This window comes from Trachurus japonicus, chromosome 16, assembly GCF_045865225.1.
Source record: "Trachurus japonicus isolate A0001 chromosome 16, Traja_1.0".
NCBI lineage: Eukaryota > Metazoa > Chordata > Actinopteri > Carangiformes > Carangidae > Trachurus > Trachurus japonicus.
Window position 1 is genome coordinate 15,890,072 of NC_140922.1, and position 10,334 is coordinate 15,900,405.

Sequence of the window (10,334 nt, forward strand, 5' to 3'; positions counted from 1 at the left end):
TCTTCTTTTATAACAAGGGTCTTGCTTTAGGAGTGTCGCTATCTTATGCCGCCATGTTTGTATGGCAGCCCAAATGGAAAATCCAGCCAGCCAGAGAGCACGTTTTGTGAGTTTCGCGTGCATAAATAAACCGAAGAAGAAGGAGTAGGAAACAGCAGACATATAGTAAAATGGTTTAGATCTTCACCTCATCGCTCCAAGCTCCTGAAATACTCCCAGTCTGCAAACTAGAATCTGAACGCTAGATATCATGGTTTTACCCCATACTGGACCTTTAGTTAAAAGACGTTTATGATGTGTAAAAGTGTGTTTTAGGGGGCGCAACGCAGGCGTCCCCGGTTCGAATCCCACGTCGGGCAGACCTTTCCTGCATGTCATTCCCCCTCTCTCTGCCTCCCCCTTTCCTGTCTATCTCACTATGTGCTTCTGTGTGTGTTTGTGTTCCTGATGATTTAGGTCAGGATCATGCCCCGCTGCACTGAGATAAACAGTAAACAACACTGTGTCCAGGAGCCAGGACGTCTGTTTTGAATAGAGGGTGATTTATTCCACATTACTGATGCCACTGTGTTAAAGACCAAAAAAAGTGTCCCTCAGTGGGCTTGATACGTCCTTATCTACAGCATAGAACCACTTTGACTGAGGACAGCTGTGACGATCTCGACAGCAGGTCATCAGATCCATTTACAATAACATGTTTGCACAAATACAAGAATTAAACCTTTCCTGTTGTTTTTCCACGAGCAACCATAAAGCTTAAAATAGCCTCATTTGCGCAGGCTTCTGGTAAACAATTTTTATGTGATCTGCAAAAAAAAACAGATAGGGCAGTCCCAAGGGTGGCACACGATCTGATAAATGTATCAAGGGAACAAATTAGTCAGATGACAAGAGAGCTGCAGTTTCATCATTTTTCATCATGATATCTGACCATACGTCTACTGATAAAAATATAAGACGGATTTCAGGGGGGAGGATGGACATAGCAGTTATGTAAACACACACACACAGGCACACACACTCAGACACAGGCGCATACGCACACAAAATCAACCAAACGTTAGTCAGAACATGGAGAGAATTGACTGAATCTTAAATTTAGAAAAACTTGGACCAAATACATTCTGTTGTGTTGTAAGTAGATGACCACACACACACACACACACACACACACACACACACACACACCAAACTGTGGAATGTGACACCTTGGTCCAACCTCACATCGTACCAACCTCACAGGCCACCCAAAAACATTTATAATGAAACCTTTAAATTTCAGATTTACAGAGAGTGGGGAAACATCTCGTACACAGTATTTCAATCTACATACATGAAATCAACTGACATCGTCAAATGTGTTGTTTTGTCTTAAAGAGAACTTGACATTATTAAGAGTTTTGGCATTTATCTTGTAAACTGTCTTAATCAACTCTCGGTGCATAAGAATGTAAAAAATCCCTTATCTTCTGAAAGGATAAAGCAGTCACTGTTAAACGCAGAAGAACCGTGGCCGCAAAAATCCAAATTGGCAAGAACTGCACGAATCAACATGAGAAATGTTACATACTTACAGCTCAGTGTACGGCAGAGAGGCCTTACAGAGGACACAGTGAGCGAGTCATCCCTCTGCCTCACACAGCCCTGAGAGTTCACATCCCATCACCATCCAGGCTCAAACAGCCTGAGCTCCTGCCCCTTGCTGCCCCTTCCCAACCGGCCCCAGCAGGCGAGTGAAAACAGCCACTGGGGCGTCCGACTGAACCCTTCCTCCTCTCACACACTGACTCTGTGCGGGGCTGTTGCACATTTCAGCCTCTGGGATTCAGACGGATGAGCTCGCAACGCAAATGCACACAGCTAGACAAACACTCACATACTGTATGAAGCTCTAAGGACCCGGTCAACCTACGCCATGCTAGCGTGTGACTGAGATCTCAGTCCGTATTGAGATGTACACTCCATACATAGACTGCACTGATGTGTTTTTTTTAAACAACATCTGAAATCACACATCCAACGTAGTCGCATTCTTTGTCTGACGTCTCAGTCAGGAATGAGTTTTACCCCCACCTACATGGCAGCGTGGTGCAGCTGTTCCACCGACAGTCCCGACCACAGTCATGGCTCTTTACTGCGGGGAAAAGCCCTGGAAGAGCAACGCCACCTGTCGTAGCCCCCCCCCCCCCCCCTAATGTACCTTAACCCCCCGCTGTGTGGATGTCTCACTCCAACACAAAAGCCAGTGTTTTCTCTGGGCACGCGAGCACAGGTGGCTGGAGGAGGCAAGGTCGAGTTACAGCGTTGACTCCCACAGTTCAAATCATCAAGGAGTCAAGGAGAGGACACGCTCAGTCTGACCCACAACACACAGATTACAGTCTTGTGAATGATGGGTAAATACAAAACTCAAGTAAGACTTACACTCTTCGTAGTCCAAAGTAAAGGTATGGTAATAACATTTCAAAAAGTAAACCCTGTTGTAAAACTTTAATAATAGTAATAATGCTTCCACCACTTAAAGTCAAATCTAATCCAATCTGTGCTGTATAGAATAAGAACAGGTGGGTCATGGAAAAAAAAACCTTGATGTTAGATGTTACTGTTCTTGCACAGACTTGCCGGGTACCCATGTGCCCATAAATCTGTTTCAACATGAATCTTAACTGTACATTGACTGCATACTGCCATATCAAGTGTGTATTCTTGGCTTTACTGCATTGAATTTATTGTATTTCTAAGTCTGTATCAAGACAACACACACTTGTCCAGCCAAAGCATTAACATAAAATCCAGCATAAGCCCTTCAAGAATCAATGTACACTATTATGTTTCTATTCCCTGATAACCTGGTCATGTGACGTGGTTATTAAAAATACCCTCTAATCCACACTCTGCTCTGAATCAGAGAACAATTTATGTTTCTGTTTTAACAGAATCACAATTCACTTCACTAAAATGTACAAACCTCGTCGCTACAAAGCGGAAATGATTGGCATCCTCTACATGAAACACAGTATATCAGATTAACTGCAATTAACCTCAACCTCTTCCTTAAATGAAGCACGTGCTGGTTTAATTGTGAGAACAATCCTCCAAAGACAGGACAATGCCTCAGAGATCTGACGGCAGTTAATGAATCACAAAGGCCAATGAGTGCAACCGCAATTTACACAATCCAACACTGAATCCAAATTAATCCCAGCCAAAGCTGTTCAATTAGTTTGAATGTCGACACTCACCTAACTCTGCTGCTCTGCTGCTTTCAACCGCTCCAACGACACATGGGGGGAGTTGCTGCTGCCGGCTCTGTGGCTCTGAGGAGCTGACAGCTGTCTAACCAGAGGAGTGGACCAGCCCCCGAGTCCTGGAGGAACCTGACATGTTCCATCAAACGCACTGCTTTGTTGACTGAGGAGAATCACAATATTAAGGCTAGCCAGGCAGAAAGTTTCCCAGCCCCCCAGGCATCCCAATTCTTCGGCGGGGCGTAACCCAGTCGTTTTATCTGCACCCATCTCCCTCCTGTGTGTACACTGTGAGGGGAACCGAGAGCAGCGCAGCTCAACTGACCTGCCGTGTCAACAAAAGTCTAGACAGCCGCACTTTACCTGTGCTTTCTGGTTGCTCATGTGCCTTAAGTTTAGTTTTGACTGAAGAAAAACCAACAACAACATTTGATTTATTTCATCACATTTTCTGCTAATTTAAAACACTAATCAACTTAAGACCTGTGAGCTCTCTGTTGTCCTGTCAGTAATTAGAATAAAGGATTAAAGGTCAATGTGACAACAAAGAGCTCAACAGCACCACACACAAAGATCTTTAGACAGTACAGAGCCTTCAAACTGCCTCCAGTACCTCTGATGGTACCAGATGTCAGCCTGCATTGTTATATGGATTACTCAAGCCACTCAGCAAACACCTCCAGGTGTGCATTCCTCACCAGGAAGGGGAAAGGTGGGGGCCGCTCCCCTGCATCAATAAAAAACGCTGACTTTTCTCTCTCTTGAACTCTGCGTGCCCGAGCAGAAGGAGACACAGGTACAAGTGGGTTAAGTGCTAGTGTGCCCCCTTTTAAGTCAAGAGAAGCTAACCTGCTCTGGAAATAAATAAATAAATAAATAAATGTGTATTCACCTTCAAAGAGGAGTGCGTTAAACCAGCATGAGTTTATGTGGTTTAAGAGGAAGGGAAGTGCAATGGGTGGTTAAATCCATGGTCTGAACTGTACACCTGGTCTCTGCAGGGTCTTTAATCTATGGAGGAAGGAGCAGAAATTAGAGGCCATGTCCCAATTGTCCCTCACATTGGACTAAACGGGCGTGTAAACATTCACCACAAGTGAATCACTGGCCGTCAGAGTTGAGACACGGTGATGAAAGTCAAGCTTTTAGAAGATTCAGGTTCAGACAGTGTAATATCTGATGACATGAGGATGAAAGATGGAACAGAAATAAACATCTTCTTATGTTTATTCTACCTGCTGCACCAAGGTTACTAAAGCAGAAGCAATACAGAACACATGCAACCGTCTGGTTAGTTTATCTTTATGTCACAATCTCAAACACTTGTTGGTAACAAGTCAAATGACTTTGGGTTTTTTGGCAGATGGTCAAAATAATTGAGACATCACACTGGTAATCATAATCTTTAAAATAAGTAATGGACTTAGAACACTAAATACTATTTGATGTATCATGAAATTATTAACTTTCTTTACAAACAGACAGCTGATAGTCAGACACTCAACATGCTCTCAGACAGAAAAAAAGGGCAAAACCACATCCTCATTTCCAGTAAACGTAAAGACGTAAGATGCAGCGATAACCATCGCAAGACTCATTATAGACCGTGCTCAATGTCTCTGCACCTGATAATTTCTTCAGAAAAAGTGCATATCTAAGGACAGAGAGAGTGCGGGAAGAGAGACAAGGAGGTAGAGAGAGAGGGGGGGGAGAACGATAGGGAGGGCGAGGTGTTTCCTGTTTCCATAGCTCTAATTATACCCGTCTCTTGAGGATAGGGCCTATCGGGAAGAGGAATTTTGTCATTGAGGAACTCCTCAATGACAAAATGCAGAGTTTCCGTGCTCTCTACATGTATATGTTTCTACATTTAGTTGAGAGTGGAGGATGTATGCAGATTTCCTTATAGTAACACCACAATGTAGAAGTAGCTTTAAAGATGCTGCAGACGTAATATTCTCTATTACAGGATTGTTATTAGGATTGTAAGTGGCCTTCTGCTTGTTTATCTACATTTACATATCTGATTTAAACAGACCATCACACAAATCAAATTAAAGTTTGTGGTAAAAAGAAGAATCTCTGCTCTTTTTCAGTGTATGTTTACATGACGAAACAATATTTACATTAAGGGAATCATGTAGTTTCCTTCTCCTGAGTGATGTTTGTGAGCTGTTTTACCCCTCGTTTCAAAAAGACAAAATCATTCAAAACAAACGGCAAATTTCTATGCTTATATAGATGTGGTCTTATTGCCAACAGTTGGTGTATGTCTCTTTTTGCAATGAAGAGTGCCTGTTTTAATATGAACTAAACACTCACTCTTGTCTGTGAGTTGTTGTCAGAGTAATGATTCCTTCCTGTTTAGAGATGCAGTGGAGATAAACCGCTGAAATTAAGATGCTGAGTCTGGGGCAACATGTTTGTTGCTCCCAGAGACATTTCACTGGAGATCAAAACAGCAAAACAATTACAAGAAAGACTTCCACGCACTAGTAAACTAAGTGGGTTAACAGCTTTTGAACAGATCTTGCACACTGCCCTCCTCTAGTGGCCGACAAAGACAGATAAACCCCAACCTTCCTGCTGAACACAACAGAATTAACACATGCACCAGACAATAACTGCAGACTGGTAGACTTTCCGTCTGCTGTACTTCACAGTGAATTAGGGAAAAAACTATAAATACAACAAACAACAATAGCAGAGTGAGTCCCCATAAACTTTTCCTCTCTGTAACCAGCCCGGAGTGAAGAATATTAATAATCGGTTTGACAGCCCTGGTTTGTAATCTGCCTTTGCTTCATCCATTAGTATGCAGCAGAGGAGAGACAAGCTAAGAGGAGAGGTGGGGGGTTGCAAGACAGAAAGAGATGGAGAGAGAAGCCTGAGGGGGAAAAAGAGCCATCTGAGCAGCCTTCGCCCAGCAGCTCACATTGCCTGGCAACCTCAACACCGGACAGGGAATGTGTACAGTGGCCTGCAGGCTGCAGGCTGCTGCTGCTGCTGCTGCTGCTTACTCTCACCAATATAGATAATGGCTTACACAGTTTAAAAAAAAAAAAATCAAATTATAGCTTTGATTACACACTTTGAATTCTACTTGTCAGAGTTGAGAGGTAATGAACTCAAAGAGGAGCCGCCACTCATAAACTACACATGTCACTTGTAGAGAACTTCCTGTAAACCATGTGTCCACCTCAGTATAAGTCAGCTTTTACAGTTGGTTTTGAATGTTTTTAGGTTCAACTGTAATGCTGTTTGAAAAGTAAAGCTACACAATGTGAAAAGTGAGCAAATGTTTTAGGATATTCATGAGAGGATTATCTTATTGTGACCATATGTAAAAAATGTTGGGTTTTTTTACATTATAATATATTTAACAATAATTTCTCACAGCTTAATGGCTTGATTCAGCCCCCAAAAATGATTAGTTTTAATGTTATGGCAGATAGGTGACGTTGGAGTTGGATACAAATAAATAAATAATAAATAAATAAAGGTGGTCAGTGACGCTCTGATTTTGACATAAATGTGAAATATCCTGACATGTTGACAGGTTCTACAGCTACAGTGATTACGGTAAGTCAAATAAATCAATCAGCAGAAGATTCACTTTTGACCTGCAACTATTTTACTATTGCAGCAATGTTACATCACAGATACAACCACCACCTTCACAGTTTTCTCATCTTTTATAAAGCAAAGGACTGAGCATAATGTTAAAAGGTGGAAGTCTGATAATAATCTGATGCAAGGAACTGAACTAAAGGCAGGGAATAACATCCACTTATTCACGCTGCAATACATCTGGGTATCCTATGGTTTATATAGTCTTTATAGTGCCAGAGGGAGATTTGTTTCCACGGTCAGTGCATATTCCACAGAAACGTCACAACCAGTAAGGAACTTACATTAATTGCCTGTAAATATAAACAGACAGAAGTTTTGTCTGTGTCTGCCATCTCCTCCGCTCCCTCTCATTTAACTGGGGGCCTATACTACATGTCCAGCTATATGTCAGAGGGAGCTCTTGTCAACCTATTGAACCGGACTCAAATCAGTGCAGAGAGAACACTCTTCCCCTTTTGTGTCCAACTTGAGAGAGTCAGAATTAGTGAACCATTTTCCCTCCAGATTCAACTCTGCTCAGTTTAGGGCTTAATCAAGTGGAAATTGGGAATAGGGGGTTGTGGGGGTGGTCAGGGTTGGGGTGCAGGGGGAGAATGGAGCAATTGTTCAGATAAAGGCCTCATGTTGAGCCTGCTTTGATGTTTCTCTGGGGGGATATGCTGGGATTTTACAGTAGCATTTCACTCCTTTACTTCTTGCTCACCGCTGGCGAAAAACTGCAGGCTGCAGAAATGATGCAGACTTTACTTATCAGTTCTGTTCCCTCCCTTTAAAAAAAATGTTTACACAGACTTTTCTGATCCACATTTTAACAGCATAGCTTTCCAAAAAGCGGAGTAAACTTACATTTTGGGGGATTTATTACATGTTGAAAACTGCTGTCTGTTTCACTCTCATGGACACCCAACAATATCAATATTCAAGTGAGATTCCCCTGCGTTTGCCCCACGCCTTTACAAGCAGACAGGCTCCCGCTGACCTATTATGTTGCAAAGCCTTTCTCATGCATGTCTTGAATGAAAGCCAGCGTATCGATGGTCTGAGGATAATCACGTTTTCCCGAGACAGGCTTAGCTGTGCTAAATAAGCCGCACAGGGTAGAAAAGAAAAAAAAAAGTGTGGGTCGAACAAAACTGTTGTACATTGGGATATAAGCAAAAAGGTTTCCCAGAAAGCTTGATACACAGAAATAAGAAGTAACTTGAGGAAAAGGGGGAAACACGTTGAAAAGATGTCTTAGAGGAGAGATATTCCTTTAATACATGTCCATGTTTGCACTTGGGTTTGGACACCATACCTTTTCCTACCTCTGTGTTTTGTCCCTCAGCAGGTGCACGGGGCGCATTTCAGTGATGCTGCAGCGTCCTGTCTCCAGTAAAGTGGTCTCTCTCCCCTGCGCCGCTTGTCACCACGGAAGCTCCCGCACTTGTTGCTGAATCAGTGAATATTCCTCCTCCTCCTCCCCCTCCATGTGAGCACTTTCTCCAGCTCGTTTCTGCATCTACAGCGACTTTAAACACTACAAAAATAAAAACTTAAACTGCTTTATAGTCAGCTTCATCTGCAGCCCTCACTCACTGACTCAGTCGCTCAGGGTGGAAGTTGGTGGTTGTCAGTGTTTAGTGCAGGTTCTCCAGGGCGCACAAAGTGGATATTTGCATTAGGCCGACCCCTCCCCTCGCCTTTCATAGCTGCCATTGTTTGTCTCAGCCGGGGCTCGGACTCAGTCCTTCTCTAAATCCCTGACGACCGGAGCAGGGAATGCTGCTTTCTCTGAGCTGAGCTGGCAATTAACAAAAGCGCCACAAAGAAACTATTATACCAAGTTTCACCCCCCTATTTATTAATATATAACACAGAATATCTACCAGTGTTTTTTTTATTTTTTTAACGCAGGTCTAATGTGGGTGAGAGCTGCCTTGTGCTGCTGCACTTGTGTTCTTGCTTGAGTTTTCCCTCGGTGACAGGTGGGTCATGTACACGTGCATTCTCATTGTCACGTGACGCAGTCGTGTCCAACAAGGTGACAGGTTCGGGTTGACCTCCTTTGACAGCAGTGCTTTTTTTTTTCTCTCTCCTTAAGCTGCCTCTCCTAGTTGAAATAGAGTCTATAGAAAATGTTAATATCTATTAAGCCTTTGCAGGTCTGTTTTAATTTGTGTTTTTTAAACCTTGACATAGGAAAAGAAGAAATAGTTGATCTTCAAAGTCAATTCTTGAATTTAAAGACACCAATCAGTGGCTTTTTATAATTTTGTTGTTTTAGATGTGATTGAAAGCTCCAGAACAGTCACTAAATGGGCTGTGAGGTTAGACACTTTTATCATTTAATTATCAGATTTAGCTGTTGCCTTGTGTTGCGAATAATTCAGGAGCCACAGCATGTTCCTGTGCTCTTGGAGCAGCTCCTTTGTTTACACGTGGATAAGACATTGTGTCATTAGCTTTGTTTATTCAGTGTAGATTTGGGCTGGGCATGTGGGCACGTCTCTTTTATTGTTGCTCTGCTTATTCACTTCATGATTTGAACAGAATTGGCCTGTTGAATCTTGTGTTTTCTCAATGGGCATTTTGTGGTGTTGTACACTTTTCCCATTTTGCTCTACTTTACCAATGAAGCAGATCCACACAGTCCATATTAAACCAGTATCAAAAGTCATCCAGTATTAACCAACAGTGACATATCTCTATGAACTTCATTAAAGCAGCTTGTCAATCTTCACTGATTAATTTCTTGTTCATATTATGTGTGCTCTTGACAGCCTGATGTTGCCACCTGGTGGTTGACTCAGATCAGCCACAGTGATGTAGGGACAAACTGTTCTGTGAGACCTTAGTCAGGAAAAGTACAGGTGCAAAATAATGAAATAAATGATGGCTGCACCCCACTGTCTGGTTACAAATCCATCTTGATTACTTCACCTTGTATTGTGCTTGCATGGCACGTGCAGCTCTATAGATTTGTCTTTTATTTAATTACCACAAACTAATTGACACACAAGGGGCCTGCAGGCTCCAGGGTAAAACCAGATTGCAGGTGCTACTATGGGACACGGGACAATTCCCCAGGACTACATCCACATGACAAACAGAGACACCGGAGAGATGTTGTTAGAGTGTGCACCCTTTGGGGAAATTTAACACAATCATGAATTAAAACTCTCTTCTAGTCACACTGGTTTGTGTTAGGATTGTACTGACTGAACAGTTCAATGTAAATGAAGACTTTGTGTTGGCGTCCCAACTGTAAAAAAAAAACAAGAAACAAACACTAAATCTAGTTGAGTATTATTGTTAGAGTTACGTAGTAATCTAATACAGCTGGTAGCAAGCTTTTCATTTGCTGATGATTACAAAGCAGGGGGCTGTGTCAAATCTTTACTTGTATGCTATTCTTCATCTTATTGTGATGATTAAAACAAAACTATCACACATTTGGCTAACTGTTTTACA

The 10,334-nt window shown here is 42.3% G+C and overlaps 1 protein-coding gene across 4 annotated transcripts in view; it reads right to left on the reverse strand.

The window, feature by feature from the left end:
* plekhg4b (pleckstrin homology domain containing, family G (with RhoGef domain) member 4B) overlaps window positions 1–8,757 on the reverse strand; it is a 35,766-nt gene extending 27,009 nt beyond the window's left edge. Inside the window, exon 1 of one of the 4 annotated variants that reach the window (XM_085802070.1) lies at window positions 8,189–8,757. The gene's annotated coding sequence lies outside the window, so the exon portion shown is untranslated. Of the gene's footprint in view, window positions 1–3,242; window positions 3,532–8,188 lie in introns of those variants that run through there. The other 3 variants (XM_085802067.1, XM_085802068.1, XM_085802071.1) reach the window with 3 other exon arrangements.
* Between the last annotated feature and the right edge of the window lie 1,577 nt (window positions 8,758–10,334).